The following is a 23,248-nucleotide window of genomic DNA, read 5'->3' on the forward strand; positions in this document are numbered from 1 at the left end:
TAACCCCACCTTGTAAAAGAGTGGCTTAGCAAAGACATACCTGCTGGCCAAGGAAGCCAATGAGTATTAGCCTATCTCAGCTTGGATATCACCCCCACCATGTCGGGGGAGTATCACCTGAGATTGTGTAACCATGGCCTACTCTCAAGGATTCAGGGTTCCAATATACCTACCAGTTCAGAAAACCGTGAGGAGAAAAATTAGAGATGTCAAAGAAAAGCCTTAGCAAATCTTCCTTGGAAGAATGTGCTATTTAACCAGAATCCTTTCACTAAAACCCTGCAAAGCACAAGCTCAAAACTCAAAAACCACAAACACTCAAGGAAGAAAAAAAAAGTAATTGAAAACACAAGACAGTAACACTGTCATAAAGGAAAGCAGATAAGATTGAATAAACATTATAATCTATGACATTCAGTTCTTCCCAAGTGGATTTCCTCTGGGCCTTCCTTGAGAAGTACATGTATGTTCATATAGTCTTCTTTATAGTGGAGTCAATATAGTTACTGTGTAAAACTGAAAAAAAAGACACATTTTCTAAGACATGTGGTATAGTTTAGAAAAATTATAATACTCTCACCAACAATAAATATCACCCCCTAACCAAGGAGCATCTGGAAATAAGTAAGGGCATTTTTGATGCCTCCATGGCTGTGGCAGAGAACAGGGGCACTAAAAATTAAGATGTGCTCAGGATGATCCCAGACAACATAGAACTGCCAAAATGCTAATTATGAATTGTTGAGAAACACTTTACTAACTAAATCTAAAACTGTTATCAGTGATTAACTCTGTGAAGTAAGACTGAGAACAGAAATTTTTTAACTTTCACAGTATGTTCATTTTTCTATACTAGCTTAACTCTACCATGTAACACTATTTTTTTTTATTAACATATAATGTATTATTTGTTTCAGAGGTACAGGTCTGTGATTCATCAGTCTTACACAATACACAGCGCTTTTTAAAAGCTTAATTAAAAAAAGTTTATCACAAATAACTAAGGAGGAAAAGCTGTTTATTCACCACTGGTCAACATAATTTCCTCCCTCCGAATAAACTGGGTTGTTCAGACCACGAATGCTGTGTATTCAATTACCCCAGAATTCCTAGACTCAAAAGAGTAGTCTCTTCAAACATTTAAATGTTCCTTAGCTAAAATATCTCCACAATTAAAATAAGCTTACTGATGTGGGCTGTGTGCTTATGCAAGTGAGGACATGATACCTCTTCTGTGAGGCAGCAGCTGCAGCACCAATGCTTTCCACAGCTAACAAGAAGACTCAAGACAGATAACCATATATATCTGAAGTGGTGGGGTAGGATGGTTCTGTGGTGCAGTTCAAGAATATATCACTTAGGAGCACCTGGGTGGCTCGGTGGGTTAAAGCCTCTGCCTTAGGCTCAGGTCATGATTCCAGGGTCCTGGGATTGAGCCCTCAGCGGGGAGCCTGCTTCCTCCTCTCTCTCTGCCTGCCTCTCTGTCTACTTGTGATCTCTGTCTGTCAAATAAATAAATAAAATCTTAAAAAAAAAAAGAGAGAATATATCATTTAGTAAACTAATGAAAGCCTACTGTTGTTAATAACTGATCTAACAACAAGGCAGATCAGTTTTCGATTTGATGGCAGGTCAATTAAGGAAACACTTGCACAGATGAAAATGAAGGTGAAAATAGAATTTATGCATACCAGAGGCAGACACAAAGTTATCTACTAAAAAGAAAACCTGCACTTACTCCACAAGTTTGCCTCTCAAGGATGACAAATTCTCAATGTTCTCTCTCTCACTCTTACCTCTCTCCTTTTATCACCGCACCCTGACCACTACAGAAGAGATTTTTTTTTTACACTTTTGCTTTCCCTCTCTATTCCTTTATTTCACATGGAGTAGCTAGTATACATGGGTATATTTCACTAAATAGCCAATATGTTTAGATCAACATCAAACTGAAGTGGTTAAGGTTCTTTCAAAATGTCTTTCTCCAGCAGTGATATGTTCATTCAACTTTCATCTTTATATTCCAATGAATTATTTTGCACTGTTTAACAATAAACACCAATCGGGGCGCCTGGGTGGCTCAGTGGGTTAAAGCCTCTGCCTTCGTCTCAGGTCATGATCCCAGGGTCCTGGGATTGAGCCCTGCATCGGGCTCTCTGCTCGGAAGAGAGCCTGCTTCCCCCCCCACCTCTCTCTGCCTGCCTCTCTACCGAGTTGTGATCTCTCTGTCAAATAAATAAATAAAATCTTAAAAAAAAAAACTCCTTAAAAAAAAAAACCAACAAAACATTTTGCATAATTTGTTTCATTCTAGAATTTCAATATTTTTCATTTATCATTACAAAACTATTATAAAACCTTTTCACATGTAGCTGTTTGTATCTAAGGCAATCTTTATCTATAAACAGGGATAAATTATTCTAAAAGAAATACTCCTAGATGTTTTTTCTTTTCAGCTAAGCATTTTATTTAAATTAACTTCTTGTGTATAGAAAAATTAGAAAAGATTCAAATACTGTTAGAAAAAAAATCTTGCATAAACAAGATAGAACAGATGCAAACACTACCAGAAAAAACCTAGATTCAAGAACTAGCTCAACCCAGACCTGACACATGAAGCACCTTAAAAGCACATAAAAGCCTTGTTGCAAAAGAATATACTTAGGAAATCATATCAAGAGACTCTCAGAATTTGGAAATAGGGTGACCCCTCAAGAATTAAATTAGTGAAAGAAAACACAGAAAGTTGGCAGAAAAAAAGCCACCCTAAGAGAGGTAGAACTACTGGAAATATTCATCCAATTGAAGTGTCTAAGATATATACCCTTAGGATAAGAGCATAATAAATCAGTGACAACCAAGTGTACTATAAGCTGCTGGGGAAAAAGGAGTGTTAAGAGAAAGACGGTTTCTGGTCAATCCTAGAAAAAAAGAAGAAATTGATAGGTCTCTAAAACTGCCCACAGCACAACTTGCCTACCCTATATTCCAGGATTTCTCAATCTTGGCACTACTGACATTGGGTTGTCCTATAAATGGTTTAGCAGTATCTCTGATCTCTACCCACTAGATGATAATTTTTTTAAAAAATTTATTTGACAGAGAGAGAGGGAACACAAGCAGGGGGAGTGTCAGGGAGAGGGAGAAGCAGGCTCCCCACTGAGTAGGGAGCCTGATAGGGACTCCATCCTAGGACCCTGAAACCATGATCTGAGCTGAAGGCAGAAGCTTAATGACTGAGCCACCAAGGTGCCCCTCTACCCACAAGATGATAATAAGCATGCCCACCTCCACCCCAAATGGTGACAACCAAAAAGGTCTTCAGATATTACCAAATATCTTGAGGGAGGCAAAACTGCCCCCTAAATCAGTGGTATATTTTAAATAATGCAAATAGATGCACCAAGCTAATACCGTTTGATATTTCTAACAGAACACTTCAATTCTCTTGCTTACCCAGAAAATATCTCACAGTAACGTGGCTTTATATAAAAATTATGGTCATGGTTGTAAGAAATATTTGCTGACCATACTTTACATATGCTATCTAATAATAAAAATCAAGTCACATACTTCTCTTATTTGCCCACAACTTCTAACACTGTTTCACACATCTTTTAGGCATTTGAACACTTTTTTTAAGATTTTATTTATTTAGTTGACAGAGATCACAAGGAAGTAGAGAGGCAGGCAGAAAGAGAGGAGGAAGCCGGCGCCCCACTGAGCAGAGAGCCTGATGTGGGGCTCGATCCCAGGATCCTTAGATCATGACCTGAGCCGAAGGCAGAGCCTAAACCACTGAGCCACCCAGGTGCCCCCATTTGAACACTTTTAAAAAAAAATTACTTGTTTAGGGACACCTGGGTGGCTCAGTGGGTTAAGCCTCTGCCTTTGCTCGGGTCATGATCCCAGGGTCCTGGGATCGAGCCCCGAATCGGGCTCTCTGCTCACCGGGGAGCCTGCTTCCCCCTCTCTCTCTGCCTGCCTCGATGCCTACTTGTGATCTCACTCTTTGTCAAATAAATAAACAAAATTTTTTTAAAAATTAAAATTACCTGTTTAACATTCTTACAGTCTTCTGCACTATCAGTGTCTTGATTTTCTAAGTTTTTCTTTTCCATAATTTTTTAAAGATTTTATTTACTTATTTGAGAGAGAGAAGGAATACAAGCAGGAGGAGTGGGAGACGGTGAAGCAGTCTTCCCGCTGAGCAGGGAGCCAGATATGGGGCTCAATCCAGACCCCTGAAAAATAAATAAATAAAAAAAATCTTAAGGGGAAAAAAAAAGAACCTACATGATCTAAGCATCGTGAGACTGACCCCCGAGGTGGCTCCCTGTTCAGAGGGGAGTCTCTTTGAGATTCTCTTTCCCTTTCCCTCTCTCCGTCTGCCCTCCCTCACCCTGCTTGCAGGCACATACTTGCCGGTGTGCAAGCACACTGCATATGCATGCACGCTCTCTCTCAGATAAAAAAATAAATAAATATTAAAAAAAAGAAAACAAGAGCCTAGATGAACCTTTAAAACAAGATGAGGGCTTACCTTAGGAAAACATCCCGAAACCCTGAAAATCCAGAGATTGCCCTTGGCCTAAGGATCCCTTGAAAACTTCGAGATACCTCTGTAGGTCATTTGATAGGCCACACTGGATTCATAATTTCCCTACATTCATCTCTTATTCTCCATTCCTTCTGCCACCACTTTCAAGCTCTTATTGCTTCACCTTAAATTGTTATTGCAAGTCTCTTCCCACTATTCTTCACTATAATCCACTCAGCACAAGACTATCATGTAAAAATGTCATTCTAAGGACAATACTAGATTAGAAAAACTTTCATTATCTGATAATGAAAGTTTTTCTCATGTTTAAATTTCTCTTAAATATCTAGCTTTTTATCTATTCAGCCGAATTCCTCTATTCTCTAATATAAACTAACTATTCCAACCACATTGTTCTTTTTACTTACTGCATGCACAGCTACATATCTCTTCCTACTTAAATGCCTCCACTCATGTTACCCCACCCAACAATATTGTTTCTTAGCTGTTCAATACCTAGTAATTTATGACACACTTCTTGCTTTTTTAGAATCAAAATTTTAGAGTTAAAAGGACTCATTTCAAAATTAATTCAATCAAATGAATGGCAAGACCCTCCCTATGGATAAGAATTTCTTCTAAACTTCAAACTCTTTCAGAACTTAGCCGCACATGATAAAATACTATTTATATGCTAATTTGTGTTGTTTCCCAATTTCAGTAATAAATATTAAACACAGCCTATGAGCATGGGACAATGCTTGGTTGAAGCTATGCAAAAAAGACCATTTCTTTCTTCAGGTAAACTATGTAAAGTAACCCTTTTATTGTGTGAAATTCCAGTATATACATATATACACACAGATTCACTTTTGGTGAAAATTTTTACTTGAGTATAACAAATTCTAAGCTGCTCTTTTTGCAGGTATTTTGAGAAAAGGGGAACTGAGGTTTAGAAGATAAAAAAGAAGGGAAATTAAAAGATGGCAGAGTAGGAGTAGAAGATATTTGCAGTGCACTCTTAGAAGAGACAGAAGAGATAAAACAATTTCCAGCCTTCGATCTGGAAACAGTCTATTGGGAAGGAGAGAAAGGATATGGGAATGAGAAGGACAGAGCCAAGTAAGTGTTCCATTATGTTATGTTCTGACGAGTGCTGGCATGAAATTATCATGGGTAGAAAAGAACTATAAATACCTACTCAGCTCTAGCAAGCTGAGTGAGTTAAATAAAGGTTACTAAAAGCTTATTTTTTTAAAAAAATTTTTAAATATCCAAGTTATGCTATCTCTAGAACAACAGTTGGAAACACAAGTTGGGGTAACTTTTAAGTGGAAATAAGAAAGGCTCTTTTTTATAAGACACCCTTAAAAAATGCTTCTTAAGATGTTAAGAACTCCCCACCCAATCCCCCCCAGATTGGAAATCCTGAAAAGTTTAAGAAAGTAGGGTAAATGGAAAATACTGTATCATCCCTGGTATTTCCAAATTTATTGCATAAAATGTTGTTGATAATCTGATATATTTTATTCAAGGTTTTAATTGGATGAACATTAAAAAAGTGTATAAGGATTTTTAAAGGTTCATTCACAACAACAGCTCCTTATCCTTATTTCTCCCATAACATCTTAAATTCCTTCAGGGAGGGGAACCTGAGTGGCTCAGTGGGTTAAAGCCTCTGCCTTCGGCTCAGGTCATGATCCCAGGGTCCTGGGATCGAGCCCCGCATAGAGCTCTCTGCTTGGCGGGGAGCCTGCTTCCTCCTCTCTCTCTGCCTGCCTCTCTGCCTGCCTCTCTGCCTGCTTGTGATCTCTGAGTGTCAAATAAATAAATAAAATCTTAAAAAAAAAAAAAAAATCCTTCAGGGAATTTCTCTACATTAAGGTTTTCAAGAGTCTAATGCTAAGAATGATGAAGACATTCACTGACGACTTCGCCTATATGCCTCACAAGGTGCTCCAACCTTCTTAAAAACATGGTTTAAAGTTTTTCATTTGTCCCCTATTCCGAAAGATTACTAGCTTGAAAAAGAAAATGAAAAGCATTTGAATCAACTTACATAAAAATAACCATGATCACTGTTTAATATCTGAAATAAGTAATTTCAATGAATTAAATATAACTCAGTTGCCCACGTTTCCTATATCAAAGTCCCAAATAGAAGAGATTTAATAGATGAAAAAAAGGCACAAAATTTTATTTATTAAAGCTAAATTTTCCATGAAACATTTTATTATACATATAAAGACATATATATTCTAAATAAAAGAGAAAGACACATCCATTTGAAGACAGCCACATTCATCCAAAATACTAAAAAATTCCTTTTATATGATAATGGACCATTAGGAACATATTGCAACTATGGTCATTCTCTTCATTAAAAAAAAAAGCTACATTATCAAACACTATTTACTTCTGTAGATTTTTAGAGGGAAAGCAGGAGGAAAAATCAGGACTATGTGAGTTTTATAAAATCTTATTTTGTTGGAAGGAATCTTTGAGGTCACATAGTCTCTTTCCACTCAATCTCCCTTTATAAACACATTTAAATGTCATGTAAAAAAAATAAGACTTATTAACTTTAGTTAACAGCACATAATTTACTGAACTACTTTAAAAGAAGAGTTCTTTTAAAAAAAAATATTTACTAAATGAGACATAGCTCATACTGCAGTGAAAGAAAATGGAAGTTATGACTGCAGTGAAAGAAAATGGAAGTTATGAATCAGGCAAAGGCAACTGAAAATGTTATTCAACAAATATTATTCACTGCACATATAACACTGTACCAAAGAGTAAGAAAAGAAAATGATACTGACAATTACTGAACACTTAAAATGTACCAGAGTCTGTGCTAAGCAGACTATATTATCTAATTAAAATCTTACACTAACACAATAGATATTATGACCTCTGTTTTAGAGATGAGGTATATTGAGTTCAGTGCTAACACCAGACATGTTTGCCAGCAGGCTTATTGTTTGTACCACATAGAACTGAGTTCTGAAAAAGTAAAAGAGCTGAAAGTTAGAAAAACTGGGATTACAACCCATGTCTCTAACTATCCTGCCATGCTAAGTAAGAAAACAATAAAATGCAAACCCTAATTTCAAGGAATTGTAGGATTTAACTATGCAAGCAGTAAAAATATTTTGCTAGTAAGCAAAATCCCAAGTAATATTTACCATAGTTAATGAAAAGCCAATGTTTCCTTTAGTAGAAGAGGAAGTCAAGCATTAAGATGGTATAGCAATAAAGTACATAAAGTATTATCCTATAATTTATAAACTCTCATTTGTATTAAGACAAAATTTTCTACAAATTCCAAAAATTTAGAAGCAGCTAGAACATGAGCTGTCATCATATCACCAGATAAGAAACTATGCAAATTAGCTCATCTGGGAGTAGTATTCCCAATAGCTTAAGGAGTCATTATTTTTTATACAAAACAGAATTTCTTTATATGTAATTTTTAACATTAAACATGTATTTCTTCATATATAAAAATGTATTTTACAAATATACACACACACAATATTTTATTTAATACAAAACCATGGAGTTATATCATTCCTCATATGAAAACCAAGGTGAATGCTTTGCAAAGACCCAAAGAAAGCAAGTGTCAAAAAAACCAAGAAAACAAAATGCTATGTACTATATAATTAAATATAAGCACACAACTAAGAACAACTGAGGAGTCATAAAACACTACAAGGATCCTACACTCAGATTCTTGCATAAATTTTTAAGTTCTTACTCGAAAGCTAGGAATCAGTGATAATGCACTAGAATAATTAGAAGAATAATGACACAGAACTCCAGGCAAAAGATACATACTGAAAGAAAACACTGGCAGATAAATGTACAGAATATTTATATTTTTAAGTAAAAATATATTTAAAGTATGTGTGAATCATTTTTTTATTCCTCACTTAAATCAACTTTCAGTGAACTACAAACTACCACCAGTCATAATCAACTCAGATTAGAGGGTTTTGTTCATGATAATGTGCTGGTGTAGGTATAAAACTTTTTCTAGGAATGATACGCAAGAAACTCCTGGCAATAGTCACCTTCAAAATAGTGTTTCTCAACCTCAGCATTATGACATTTAGGGCTGGAGAATTCTTTGCTGAGGATGTCTGTCCTGTGCACTGCTGTAGTCTCCCTGGCCTCTATCTGATAGATTCCAATAGCAGCAATCCCCTCCAGTTATGACAGCTAAATGTCCTTGAGGGAAGTGAAGGGAGGGTAGCAAATCATCCCTAAGAAACACTGATTTACAAAGAGAGGGACAAGATGGGGTAAAAAGACTTTCACCAGCCCTCCTTTTCTGGACTATTTGAATTCCTAGTGTAGTAGGCTAGTAGTCCTCCAAAGATAACCAACCAGGTCGTAGGCCCTGGAACCTGTGAATGTTACCTTATTTGGATTATCAAGGGTTATTAAGTGGGCCCTAAATGCCATTATAAGTGTCCTTAAAAAGCAAGTCAAAGGGAGATTTCTCTTTCTCTCATGCACACAGGAGAAGGTGTTAAGAACAGAGCTGAGACAGATCCGAAGCCACTGAAGATTAAGGCGATGGAACCACAAGCCAGAGAATGCTGGCAGCCACCGGAAACATGAAAGAGGCAAAGAACAGATTCTCTTCTTGAGCCTGTGAGGGAGCACAGCCCTGCCAACTCCCTGGTTTTGGCGCAATGATACTTATTTCAGACCTCTGGCCTCTAGACTGTGAGAGAATAAATAAATGTCTTTTGTTTTAAGCCACCAAGTTTATGGGAATTTGTTATATAGCAGATACAGAAAACTGACACAATCATATAAGGGTTTCTGATTTCAAAAATCCGATGAGCAAATGAGATCATGTATGGAGAGCATTTAGTGTAGTCCTCAATAATACTGTTCATGCCACTGATACTATGACTGAGCTCCAAGCTCTTGGTACTGAGAGGAAAAATTAAGGAGGTCCAAACTGTAAAACCAGGCATATACATACAAGGCTCATGTGAGCGAAAGCACACAAATCAGCTACTGAAATGGTGTGTAATTGCCTTATATAAGTGTTGTGCTCTAATTTGTCTTGTACTGAAAAGATAAACTGTGCATGAGGCCAGTCAATGAAGCTTCTTGGAAGAGGCAAGTTTGAACATTTATTAGTAAAGAAGAAACAAGGGAACAAAAAAAGGGAGAGTATAAAAGTTAGCAAAGCATTGGAAATCTGATGCTTGTAGAGATATCGATGTGGCTAAAGTAGACACCATGGTAAGAGACCAAATTCTAGGGTTAGAGTTATGTAAATGGTATAGGATCCTAAAAGCTACACTAACTGAATTGGTTATTAAAGAGAGTATTTTACATAATGTATTACTTGACAAATATTGGCTCTTGTTGGTTTTAAAAACGTAAACATGATCTGGCCCTACACCAGACTTACCAAATTAGAATCCTTTGGTATAGAATGACTCTAAAGGATTCTGATGCCTAGTTAGGTGGAGAAGCCCTGTACTAAAGTCAATTCATGGTAAATGACCTAGAAAATAAAAATATTATAAAGTATATATCATATCCTTGAAGTATATATTCAGCTAAATTGGCTTAGCATTTTCCTAGGTTAAAACCCCTTCTAAGATGTAGCCCTTCTATGATCCACCTTATACCTTCTCTAAACCATATGCCCTTGATCTGCTCATTTTCCTCATACTTCCTCACAAATTTTTCTAGAAAGATTTCATGCATCCTCAGCTACCCTATCCCACTTTTCATATCTATCTAACCCAACTAAGACCTAACAATATTTTATAGAACAAAGGAACCATGTAAAAGTAAGGTTTCATTAATACACTACATTATAAACAATTTATAAAACTGCCCTATTCACCATTTATTGTAATAAAATCTGAAGTACATTTACCAAATGAAATTCTAAATCAGTTTTTACAAAAGATCTCCAAAAGCATAAAATTATGAAGTGGGTCTATGAGAAAGAAGCTAATAAGCTAAGCACAGTTCCCTTCAATCTACTTGAGTGCTACTAAGCAGTTAACAAAGTGCTAGGCTCTGAAAGATACAAAGTATATAGAAATCTCAGTGATTTAAAAACAAACTTTACCAGCACTAGAGTAAAAGAAAGCGTGATCTGGGAAGATGAACTGAATATTATCCTAAAAGGAGGCTCCTTTGTTCAGGGTTAGGAGGGTATGTGACCTTGCTGGATTTACTTAGCCTGGGCTTGTTTCATGACTAAAGCTAAAAATAAAGCAACACAAGTTAGTGTTCAGATAATTAAATGTACATTAGCACTTTCCTCTCCCACAAACACCTAACACCAATTTATGCACATTCTCAAGTATTTCTATTTACCCTAGTACTCCTCAGAAATTTCAATCACATCAAATTCTATTGATTTATATTTCCACCAGCAATGTAAGTGAGCACCTGTTAGTCTCTATCCTCCTGAAAAAATTATCAAATTCTTTTTTGATCCTTCTAATTTGTGAAAATGGTACCTCATTGGTTTAATTACGATATTTACACTATGTGTGAGGTTGAATATATATGCTTAGGAACCACTCAGATTTCCATTTCTATGAATTCTGTCTATAATCTTTACCCAACTTTATTGCTGGTCTTTTTCTTATCAACTTATAGGTATTCGTTATATATCAAGGAAGTTCACCTTTTGTCTGCAATACAAGCTGCAAATATTTTCCTGTTTCTGTATTATCACCTGCTATTTTTGATCGTTTCTTTCCTTCATGTATATATCTTACTGTCCTCAACCAAACTGTAAATTCCTTCCATGAAAGGACATATCTTTTCAATATTCAGATCTTCTAACTTCATATACCAGCAAAATTTAAAAGATGGGAAACCAAACTTCTAGAGGTGGTCAAGGGTGAACGTTAATTATCATTACACTATCTACTCAGGTTTTCTCTCCAATTCCATTTCACATGGTTACAGCAAATACCACCAAATTCTAATAATACAACATAGTTTGTTGAACAGGGGAGTGAAGGGTATTAGATGAATCTCTTCCTGTTGTCTGGGCTAGTACTGAAAAAATTCAGGAGATGCTGGCAGCCATATTTTCCATTAAGAGGACTAGGAAGTGATCCTCTGCAGCAAAAAAAGAAATGAAGGAAATGCATGTCCAGAATAAAGAGATGAAGTGTATCATGCGGGCACTGGATGAAATCCTGAGTCCCAACCTTTGGATTCCATCAGATACTCCCTGCATCTTTACAATATGTCTTACCTTTACTTAGACCCAAAAGTAGCCTACTTACTACAACTACCATCTATTCATATCATTCCATAAAGGAACACTTTACTGAAATTGAGGAAGGACAGAACCTCAGATATTTAAAAAAAAAAAAAAAAAAAAAAGGAATATTTAATGACATCTGTGTGCCAGGAACATATCTGAGTCCTTGAAATATAGTTAAATAAAAGGGCTATAATTGCTGTTTCCATGGGGCTTATTCTACTGAGAGTAGACAGACAATGAAATAATATAACAATACAATTTGAGATAGTGATAAGCGGTTTGCAGAAATTTTTTTTAAAGGTAATGAGACAGAAGGAAATAAACATAGTGTCATTCTAAACGGGTGGTTAGAGAATACTGCTTATCTGAGAAGATCATTTCTGAACTGAAACCTGAAATGATGAAAAGGAGCTAGCCATGTAATGTTTTAGGAAGAGAATTCCAGGCAGAGAGAACAGTCCTAAGTTAGGAACAAACCCTGACATTTCTGAGGGACAAAAAGGGCAATGAAGATAGAATATAGTGAACAGGGAGTAATCTAAAAGGAAAAGATATTAAGTTAGTCAAGTAGGGATCAGTTCATGTATATCAACTAGTAGGCAGTAGAAAAAGATGTGAATAACTTGAGCTTTACAAAAAAACACAGTATATTATCTTTCATTCTCATATTGCCTTGCATTGGATAACTTTAACAAAACAGGCCTTTAAAAATTACCATCCCCAAGTATTTGACACAATCTTGAAGTAAGCTAGAAAGGAACATTTCCTAAGGAAAATAACATCATTTCTGGTATACCATCAACATTATTTTTTATTTAGGAAAAAAGAAAAGCGATTTTTAAAGAATTTAGGATGATAAAACGTTAGAAACTATTCCAAATTCTATCCTATCTACTATGATCAGGAATGTACAAAGGTCTTAGTTATGAAAGAATACAAAACTTCTAAGTTACTATAAACATAATATCCTTGGTTTACTGAGTTCACTATTATTCAACTGGACATTGCCAAAAGTGGAAACCAGACTTCTGACTTTAAGAATAGCCACGATTGGGGAACCTGTGTGGTTCAGTGGGTTAAAGCCTCAGCCTTCCGCTCAGGTCGTGATCCGTGTCCTGGGATCAAGCCCCGAATCGGGCTCTCTGCTCGGCGGGGAGCCTGTTTCCCTTCCTCTCTCTCTCTTGTGATCTCTCTCTGTTAAATAAATAAAATCTTTAAAAACAAAACAAAACAAAACAAAAAAGAATAGCCATGATATAATGGTCAATAAAGTTGTGTGTTTTTTTTTTTTTTTAAGATTTTATTTATTTATTTGAGAGAGATCACAAGTAGGCAGAGAGGCAGGCAGAGAGAGAGGAAGAGAAGCAGGCTCCCTGCTGAGCAAAGAGCCCGATGTGGGGCTTGATCCCAGGACCCTGGGACCATGACCTGAGCCGAAAGCAGGCAGAGGCTTTAACCCACTGAGCCACCCAGGCGCCCCAAGCTGTGAGTCTTAATCTTATCTTTACTATTATGAAAAAGGAAGAACTTCCCCTTTGTGGTAAAATTGGGTACAAGGGATGCTGTAATACCTCTTCCTCTGAAAGCTTTTTAAAATAGAAGCCCAATCTGTTTGAAGAGGTTCACATATAGCACACCTGTATCTCCAGATCTTTTCAGACAGCTAATATCTGTGTACACTAAACAAGTGATTAAACTTACACTGCTACTAAGATTAATGTCAGTAAAGTCAGTCTTTGAAAGCTCTAATGTATTTATGAATCTCATCTTTCATTATGTGAGATAGTTAGTTAGCTCACGTAACAACAGACCAAAAAGTAGAACGTTAATAATACAATCTATGAAGAGAAGTACTTTGTGAGTGGTGGTGTGAGTTAAAAAAAATAGAAGTCACTAGACACTTTGATCAAGACTTGATTCTCTGAGTGCATCCTCCTCAACACAGATCCAGCATTTGGCAAAGTGCCCAGGGATGATTAGCAGCGAGTGTATGTAAAGGGAGGGATACGGTCAATCTAAATTGTATAAAGTCTCCCCCCAGTGGTCACAGACAAATAACAAGAGTGAGGAAATCATTGCAGCTTCTGTGGGACTGACCAAAAATACACTATACAGAACCTGGTCCCTACAAGAAAGAAATAAAAATTTTAATTCAATACTAGCAACCTATCAGTAAAGAGATCTTTTATGCTTATCTGCTCCTATGGTATTCATAAATGTGAAGCCTATTTTTGGAAGGAAAGAACCTACAGGTAAAATAAAACTAGCATATTTTTCTCAGCATATATTTTTAAAGGAATAAACAATATCTTCAGAGAGCCCAGTATTTGTTTTATCTAAAACAGGCAGATGTTCAGTTCTTCTGAAGTAAGTATCAGCACATCCCTTGCAAGTTAACCACATTTACCTGAATTAGAGTTCTGGTGCAAATTTAGTCACTTACCAAATGAACTGCCTTGGAAAAGAAAATTATCAGTGCTCTATACCTAATGTCTACTTTGCAAAACACTTTCAAAAACCACCTAGAACTAGATAATTTATAATACAGTAAGTGATGTCAAATATACAAATGAGCCCTCTTGTTTCTTCTAATATTTATTTTCTTGGTGTTCTTAAACTTAGATAACCTTTGACTAGCACTAACCCTGTATTATTTGCAACTCTCAGCAATAATTTGCTGTTACTTGCTTTTAACAAAGCTTGAATGTCAAAAATGTGAAAGGCATTTAATTAAAACATCTGTTGTCTTCTAAACATCCATTATTAAGTGGTAAAGAACATTAGAAAAAGATGGTAGGCACTCAACTTCAATTTAAAAAGAGCCTTTTTAAAAAGGTAACACAATTGTGGTTGTCTCGGTTATCCCAAGCTAAAAAGGTTGGGGGGGAGGGGAAAGGAGGGAGAAAAGCAGACTGTGTAGTCTTCTCCAACAATTTCAGCCTGAAATGAGACTCAGGGGGGAAAAAAAAAAACTGCTCCCTCAAATGTTTAAGAAAAATATGATTCATTTTTAAAAAATCCAACAGTTGGCTCAAAGAAAAAAAAAATGATTTTCTCTTATATAGCGCTTCCAGAGTTGCTTAAGCATCTTAATTCTTCCAGTGTTTATTTAATCTAAATGTAAAATAATTCAGTTTTGAAATTCCAGGTGAGAAAGGAGCTGAGTAGTATCAATTGGAAAAGGACACACACACACACACACACACGGATGTTTTTTCATAAAGATAATTAGTGTGCAACCCCAAAGGACAAAACAGAATATAAGTGTTACCATTTGAATATTATGTAACCCTAGTCTAAAATTAAAAAAGGACCTTAAAAAGTAACATGTTGTGCAAACATGTATTTAAACATGTATTTAAATATGATAGATTTCAGATACAAATGACCTCAAAATGACACAACCCATAAAAGTTCTTTGTTTACTGTAATGAGGCCTCAGAACATATTACTATAATCAGGCCTGATACCTTACCATAACTGCACAGTCGGTACCTAAAATAAGCACTATTACCTGAGGTCTGTTGTTATACGTTTGTACCGCAACTATCTCTGCATTGATAACACTGTTACCTCGCCTAATATAGTCGACATACATAAGTTTCCAAACGGCGATTTGAAAGATTTGACGGGTAGAAATGGATGCTAAATCATACTCCAATTGAAGAGCATTTTAACACACCTCAAATGTTCCAAGCCATATTACAAGAAGACCAATTTAGGAAGCATAAAGTAAAATACTAACAATCCCCAAAGCCGTAGGAAAGAGTAAAACGTGGCTAGCTTGACCTTAACAGGCTGTTTATAAGTAATGCGGAGAATTTTCTGAGCTTCCCCATCAGCCTTCAATTCCCTTCCTCGCCTGCCCGCAACCCCCTTACATAAATGCATGCCCCATCTGAAGAAGTTTAACGGATGTAATCTCCGGCTGTAATCCCAGGAGCTCGTGAGATTGAGACTAAACTCCCAGTAAAGTGTTAAAAAGTCCTTCTGGGGAAAAAAAAAAAAAAAGAAATATATACATATACATATACATATATATATATATATATAATCTCCACCAACCAATCCACAGCCTGTCATCATACCGGCCGTATGATCCCTCAAGCGACCCCCCCCCCGGCCCCCCTCCCCGCCAAAAAAAAAATTAAAAAAAAAAAAATAGGCCCCGCACCTTTTCGGTTCCAGATTATGTACCCAGGATCGAAAACACTGCCTCAGCGGCGAACGCCTCCGGAGCAGCGTGTGCTCGGCCCACAACCACTTTGGCCAAATGAGTCTCGTGCTTCGGAAGTAGCAGCAATAGTTGCAGAAAGCCTCCTCCCCCAAGAACTTGGGGCTCGGGAGCACGCCAGAAGCCAGCTGAATCGCCCCCTCTCGGCACTGACCCCAAAGGTGTCAGTCACAGCAACTACCGCCCCCGGCGCCGCTCTCCATTCATGCCTTAAACGCCACTCCCGCCGCAGAGGGTGTCGGCGCCCGCGCACGGCTCCAGGCGCCCGGAGGGGGCCCCACGCGCCCCCAGCCCCAGCCTTGCTCCAGCCGGGGCCGCGCCGGGGACCGCGTGGAGCGCCGGCCTCCGCGCGGCGGCCGGCAGCACGGGCCAGACACGTTGCCGCTCTCTGGCCCGCCCGCACTCCCTCCCGCAGCCCCGGGGTCAGGGGCCCGGCAAAGCGCACCCCATCTGCGCCGGCCGGGCCGGGTTTGGCACGCTAGCAGCCCTCCCCACCCGCGCCGCCTCCGCCGCCCCGGTCCCCAGCTCACCAAGCCCAGGTGCTGAGGGGGCGGGGCGGACCGGGGTCCCCGCGTGGCGCACGGCGACGAGCAACAGGGCGCCCTCCGACCGCCTGGGCGCGCGGCGAGACCGTTACCCGAGCAGCGTGGGGGCCGCAGTAACTCACCGGCTCGCACCTCGGCCGCCTCCGCGCCGCCACCGCTCCCCTGCGCCCGCCGCTGCTGCTCTCGCTCAGCCGCAGGCGCCGCCGAGCAGCCCCATCTACAAACTCGGGGCTCGTAGTTCCGAATTGGAAATGTGGCTCTCTCTCCTCTCCGCCCCCTTCCCTCCGCCCCCCTCCCTCGCTCCCCACTCCGCCCCGGCTCCGGTCGCCGGCGCCGCCACCGCCGCCACCGCGCGCTCGGCCAGCCTCCCCTCAGCAGCCCTCCTCCTGCTCTTCCCCCTCCTGCTCCTCGCGCCGCCGCTGTCGGGGGCGCGCTCCCTCCAGGTCCCGCGCGTGCGCCGAACGCCGAGGAGCGCGCGCTCGGGCACGAGGAGGCGTCAGCGCCTCCGCGAAGCCCGGCCCCGCCCCTCCGGCCGCGGCGCGGCGGCCAGGTGGAGCCCCCCTCCGAGCGCCCGAAGACTGCGCGGGCGGCGCCGGGGCCTGACTGTGCCGCCAGCGCCCGGCGGCCTCTCCCAGTGTCTCCCGGCTCGGGCGGCGAATCGAGAGGGTCGGTCAGACCCAATCCCCCAATCCGCGCCTGGGCTCCGGCCGTAATCTCCGCTGTCATTCAACATTTACTGATAGGCGAGGTACTCTATGGGGCATAAAGGACGCCCCTCCCTGCCGTTTCCAAGAGTTTACATTCAAAGAACCCAGTCGCGGGGCACGAGGCATAAACAGACGCGAAGAAAAGCCTCTGGAGAATCTCCTCCCTTCCCTGCATACACACACTCCTGGTTCTGCTCTGTATTTGGCAGGATCTACAACGCCAAGGGTGTCTTTCATGAATTTTCTCCCAAAGGCCCAACCAGAGAGTGGGATTCAGACCCGAGGAAATGGGCGGACTTGAGCTCTTCTCATAGCACCGACTACCCCGTGGAACTCCCAGATCTGGCTTTGCCGGACATTCCCACGGCACCAGTTGTTCAGCACCTCCCCAACCTCTGGCCTTCCCAGACCTCGGAAGGGGCGACTGCGCCATCCTTGCCACCTCAACTCTGGCTCGGCGTGGAGTATGGTGAACTGTGATGAGTGTCCGGGGGTGAGATGACACATTTCAACAGGAGCGCAGATTGAATTTTTCAGTTGAAAGGAACTGAGCAATGCAGTGCAGCAAAGACTCTGGCTAGAAAAACACAGCAAGGCAATAGGAGAACTTCCAATTCCTTTAAGGGCTACCTGATCCCCAAAGATGTCTGTGAACTGTCAGCCCTGTGATTGGAGACTTTTGAAAAAGCTTTTGTGTTCTTCCTGAAGTCGGAGAAACTATGAAGATGTTATTTAAATTTTGCAAAATGTTTGCTGCAGTCCTTTCAAACAGTGGCTGTAGAAAGTGCAAGTAGAAGTTGACAAATGAGGAATATCCCATCAGGAGACCTCTATGCAGTCTTTCTTGGCTTCTCTTGGGCTTGTCGCACTGTGCTGCAAGAGCAGTACAGGATTTAGTAAACATTTGCAGGATGAGTGGATGCATGATGATCCTTTGGACTCAAGAGATGGAGTTTCAAACTGTGTAGGTTCCTCCCTCTCTGTGAGTGTGGTTAGCGTGAAAGAGAGGGGCAGAATACCATGGATGAGGTGGGTTAAGGTGGCCTCGTTCCCTAAAGAAAGTGTTTTTTTTCTCCTTAGCCTCAACCAAGCATCAAAGATTAGTTTACTTTTCCAGTAGGATCATTACTTGCAAACCAACATGCAGAGGGAGTTTGTAGAGTATTGAGAACCTTCTTTTCTGGAGCAGCTATCCTGAGGAGGAGACATTGGAAGCATTTACAGAGATTTGAATGTACTAAAGGGAACAGAGTAGCTCTGGGCACATGTGGTGCCCCCCCCCCCCATAGTCAGGCCAGCTGGATGAAATGAAGTACAGTGGGTGGTGTGCCCAAGAGTGAGGCAAGGGGGAGGCGGAATGGAAGAAGGAGGTTTCTCTTCTCAGAGACTCAGCATAACTTTCACGTCTTGCTTTTCCTCTTCTTGCTTCCCCCAGGTTCATTTGCTTCCCACAAGATACCCGGTGGCTCATTCCTGCTACACCCTCCCTACCCAGGCCTCTGAACTTTTATTCTCTTCTCCCTTCTGACCCCTAATTTTACCACATCCCCTCCTGTCCAGCTGGTGCCTGAAGCTCCTCTGGGAGGGAGGGGATGAATGTCATTTTGGGGTGTGTTTTTGATCCCTGTAGTGCACTTTCATTTTCTCAAGGGTCTTCTGGAAACAAGGTCCTAACTTCCTACTCTACCTCCATACCCTGCAAATAGGAGGAAGTTTTGGCGAGGAAGAGTTGGGGAGTCTCTGCCTCTCAAATCACATGTACACCTCACTGCCTTCCAGGTAGGACCAGCCCTGGCTTAACTCCCTTATTCCTGCATGTACCAAGGACCCAGCATTTGAGAGGGGGAATATAGAACAATTATATTTTATTTACAATTCTAAGTTTATTCTCTAAATAATGACTGCAGCTATTAGAGGCTTATCACAGTTGTAAGACCGTCTCATCCTCAGAGCCAGAAAAATGATTTTGCTTCACATCTATGGCTTAAATTGCTTCTCTTCAGGATTCTCTTGCTAGTGAAGTTTCTCTTTCAGCATCTATATTTTATCAAATACTCATATACAGGTTATGTTATGAAACACTACTTCTTTTTATAAGTAATATGCCACTTTATGACATTCTGCCCTTCCTCTAAACTTAAGAGGTGGGACACGCCAGAATAAATTTAAAGTGATCTCATAGGAACATTGGAACTCTCATCATTGCTTGCCAGCCCACCCTTCTGAGAGGTCATAATTTCTGAGACATGACCCATTCATTTCCCGTATCTGTTACAACTTTTCCATTCCAGAAAGGGGAATGTTATGATTGAAAATGATGGGGAATCCTTCTCTTCAGTGTCCTTAATGATCTGACTTTTCATTTTCTAAGGTTACTCTAGAGGGGTAATCTTACCACAGCCTGCTATCTCCTAACCATAACTCAATTTAAAGTCTGAATTTTGATTCTTAATTCCACAGCATCCATCGTTGGCTTTATTTCCTCCTTCTGATATAAACAAAAGCTTCCATACTTTTAATATGATTGTGTTTTCTTTTCTCTTCTGATCTGCTTTGCTATGTCAGAAACTGAGAATTTTACTAAGGAACAAGCCCCAAATTTTAGCAAAGCAAGTTACTCGTTTTCTAACCAATCCGTCATAATAAGAGCAGTGATGCTCCTGCAATATAGCTTTATGAAAAATTGCAATTGACATGCAACACAGAGTCCAACCAAGCTTTCCTCCAGAATACTTTATTTAGCCTCACCCCTTTGATCCCTGTTCACTAAGCTAGGTCAGACTCCAATTTCCAGCCAACCTTGCTAACCTTTCTAATTCAAGTATCTCTCTTGTTTGCTTGCAATTTTTCCTACGCTTAGAACAGTGCTTCTGCTTTTGGTTATTTATTGGGGTGATCCAGAGAACTTTAAAAACAAAAAATGAACAAACATCACTAATATCTGGGTCTTGCCTCTAGATTTAGTTTTTCTGGGGTGCAGCATGGGCATCAGGATTTTTCAGAGCTCTGCCAGTAATTCTAAAATGTAGCTAGAGTTAAGAACTACTGAAATGAGTCATCTTCCAAACAACGTTTATACCAAGTCTTCTCAGAATATTGGGGTGGCTCCAAATTACTTTAAGTAATCAAATTAAAATACCTAATCCTGTGCTCTAAGACTCTTTGCCAATTGACTAGAATAGTCCCCTTTCAAAACAGCTTAAATTTATCTCCTTCCTAAAGCTTCTCCAGATTAGTCTCACCTGGCTGCCTAAAGATCACTGTTCCCAGTTCTCTGAGCATTCCATCTGGCACTGGTTTACAAGCCCTTGGACCACAGTTGATTGTGTATATTATTGTTTTAATCCAGCTTTCATAGATACCTGTCAGAGGCTTTTCTTGTCATCTAAATCTCTCTGAAGTCCCACCAGGTCAACAGACAATCTCAAAATAAACAGAAATGTTATTCTTAGCGGAACTTTCTCCTACCCACCTGAAATCAGAACCTTCCCTGATACAATGGCAGATCATTTTTTGATCACCACAAGGAAAGCCAACAATTATAAAAATTTATGTATTTGGGGTTGTTTCTTGTTTATTACAAGATAAGAGCTATATATCTCTTCGTCTATCTCCCTGACTCTCCTTACCACCACTCTTTTTCTTTAGATAATGGAATTAGCCTTCACATCCACCTCTCTGTTGAAACTATGTCACAACTGACATTTTCATTTATGTGTTTATTCATTCATTCACTAATTTAATAGTGATAATTGCTGGAAATAAAATAATTAACATTATCAAATTATCCCTACCTTATGGCAGAGAATAATAAGCAATTAAAATGTCATGTGATAAGTACTATGTCAGGAATTTTAAGCAGACACAATGGAATCGTGGAGGGAGAGCCTTAGCTTAGTATTCAAACAACCCAACTTCTCTGCAATGTTTGAGGAGGTTGACGAGCACAACCTCCCCCACAACCTTTTAAAGTTCTCCTCTCCTTTCATTCCTCTGATACTGTACAACCCAGAAACTTCTTTGACTTCTCTGATTATTCCTTGTCTGACCTCTTGTTGCATCATGTCCTCCCACTTCCTAAACTAAAATGTTACACTAAGAAAGAAGAGACTTTTAAAGGAGAAAGTGTAGAAAAAGAGACCACTGCTTCTCTCAAGAATATTATGACCCTTATGGTCCCAGGGTCCTGGGATCGAGCCCCACATCAGGCTCTCTGCTCCATGGGGAGCCTGCTTCCTCCTCTCTCTCTCTGCCTGCATCTCTGCCTGCTTGTGATCTGTGTCTGTCAAATAAATAAATCAATCTAAAAAAAAAAAAAAAGAATATCATGACCCTTAGAACTCCATCTTTAAAGTTTCCACATCTGTATCTACAGTTCTACTCTCCCCTGAGGGATGTTTTCAACTTCCTGTTGAATGTATCCAGCTGGATAAGCCATTCAAGCTCAAATGAACATGTCTAAAATAAAATTCATTGCTTCTGCTACCCTACTCAATCCCCTCCTGCAAATTTCCCTGACAGCCCCCCCCCCTTCCTCACCTCTTTTTACCCTCTCCATAACAAAGACAGCCTAGCCTGCACCCAGGTCCTGTGATGTTCACCTTCTCAATGTTACAGTAGATTCTCTTATCCATTTCCTCTAACCCTACAGTTTCCTTGTCCAATCTCATGCACACCTGAATGCCAGGTGTCAGGCATATCATCCCAGCCTCCTGTGGAACTCCATTCCCAAGGTCATTCACAGCAATCTTTAAGGCTCCCCCATGTGTGGATATTATACATCAGTCATATCTTGCACCTTCATATTCCCACCCCTTTGTTTTGGCAGGAATGCACATCTCTGCTGATCAAACAGAAACTTCTATGCCTATTTCACATCCTCGTTTTCTATTAAAACTTTCTTGCCCCACCCTAAAAAGAGGCAATTACTTTCTTTTGAATTCCAATAACACTTTGATGATCTCTCATGGCCCTTTTCCTATTCTACTCATAATAGCATCATTTATGTTTGTGAATATTAATCTTAACACTCTTTTCACCACCATCCCTGGCCCCTTCTTGTTTGTAAATAAGAGTTCAGGGTGCTGTGTACAGAAATGCCTGTGGAACTTGACACAATATTGACCACAGTAGGGGTTTATTTATGGAAATAGATAAAGTAATTGGTGAGCTTCTTAAATTAAGGAAAATGAAATTGCAAAAATGTTGCTAATTAGACTTGAACTCCTATTCTTGAATATGCAAGTTATGGCTCTTCCAAGACAATCATATTTCAGGCAGGGATCCTAACAGAGCTGCTTGACTTTATCTTGTCAGCAGTCAACCTATATGTCTAATTAACCCTTTGGGGGTTCTCATTTAAAATTAACCTCTAAATTCCACATCTCCCATTTATATATAAGTTGAGAAAAAAAAAAAAAGACCTCCTACTCAGGTACCAAATGAAGATTTAGAAAGATATGAAAACAGGAAAAAAAACATAGTCTTCATTGGAGAGGCAGAGGCATGAATCATGGAGGGTAGAGGAGGTCTTTTTGAGGAGTTTTATGCCATTATACTAAAAACGAGTATCTGAATAGTGATCAACCACAAAAGCAAATGGTAAAACTCTCGGAGTCTGATCTCCTCCAGAAGACTGAAGAGCCATTATGAAGGTAAAACCAAGTCATGAGTGTGCATACCAGGCGTTTAGGACATTTTTTGTTATATGAATGAGAGAAAGATGGTCAGGATCAGCAGCCTGGGAACAAAGACAGGAGCAGGTGTATATGTGTGCATATAGAAGGTGGTGAGGGCAAGCAACTTCGGCTGTTAAAAAGTACAAGAACTTAATGGCCCATTCTAAAGTGATGCCATCTTCATGTTAGACAGTACAGAGCACTTCATTCCTTCTCAAGAGAGTTTATTCCAGCTTATAAATATGGAAGTCCAGTCTTTCAAAAC

At 39.8% G+C, this 23,248-nt stretch overlaps 1 protein-coding gene across 3 annotated transcripts in view; it reads right to left on the bottom strand.

The window, feature by feature from the left end:
* The window catches only part of MPP6 (membrane palmitoylated protein 6), a 106,953-nt gene extending 90,017 nt beyond the window's left edge, over positions 1 to 16,936 (bottom strand). For 2 of the 3 annotated variants that reach the window (XM_032873040.1, XM_032873050.1), the window contains exon 1: positions 16,721 to 16,936. The gene's annotated coding sequence lies outside the window, so the exon portion shown is untranslated. Of the gene's footprint in view, positions 1 to 15,993; positions 16,200 to 16,720 lie in introns of those variants that run through there. The other variant, XM_032873055.1, reaches the window with a different exon arrangement.
* Between the last annotated feature and the right edge of the window lie 6,312 nt (positions 16,937 to 23,248).

Source organism: Lontra canadensis, unplaced genomic scaffold, assembly GCF_010015895.1.
Source record: "Lontra canadensis isolate GAN:19392208 unplaced genomic scaffold, GSC_riverotter_1.0 scaffold2, whole genome shotgun sequence".
Lineage (NCBI taxonomy): Eukaryota > Metazoa > Chordata > Mammalia > Carnivora > Mustelidae > Lontra > Lontra canadensis.